The sequence below is a fragment of the Aptenodytes forsteri genome, unplaced genomic scaffold (genome assembly GCF_000699145.1).
Source record: "Aptenodytes forsteri isolate BGI_AS27 unplaced genomic scaffold, ASM69914v1 Scaffold419, whole genome shotgun sequence".
In the NCBI taxonomy this organism is placed as follows: domain Eukaryota; kingdom Metazoa; phylum Chordata; class Aves; order Sphenisciformes; family Spheniscidae; genus Aptenodytes; species Aptenodytes forsteri.
In genome coordinates, this window is record NW_008795256.1 from 145,121 (window position 1) to 145,782 (window position 662).

Sequence of the window (662 nt, forward strand, 5' to 3'; positions counted from 1 at the left end):
GGCTGCGGTGCGCGGAGCCCACGCCATGCCGTGCCGCGCCGCGCCGGTGCCAGCTGCCGTCCCCCTTGGCAGGCTGCTCCACCTACATGGACATCGTCATCGTCCTGGACGGCTCCAACAGCATCTACCCCTGGTACGAGGTGCAGAACTTCCTCAGCAACATCCTCAGCAAGTTCTTCATCGGGCCCGGACAGATCCAGGTGAGGTGGTGTCCCCAGGGCCGTGCCGGTGTCCCCAGGGCCGTGTCCAGGACGACGTCACCGCCCCCAGGGTGATGGGGTTCCCCCAGATGACGCCATCATACCCAGGACGATGCCATCATCCCTGGGGTGATTCCATCATCCTTGGGGCAATGCCGTTGTCCCCGGGGCGATGCTGTCGTCACCCCTGCGGCGATGCCACCCTTGGGGTAACGCCACCCCTGGGGCGATGCCGTCACCCCGGGGTGATGCCGTTGTCCCCAGGACCATGCCATTGTCCCCAGGGCCATGCTGCTGTCCCTGTGGGGGTGCCACCCCTGGGGTGATGCCATTGTCCCCAGGGCAATGCTGTCGTCCCCGGGGCGATGCCATCATCCCCGGGGCGATGCCATCATCCTTGGGGCGATGCCATTGTCCCCAGGGCAATGCCGTTGTCCCCGGGGCGATGCCACCAGGCGAGGG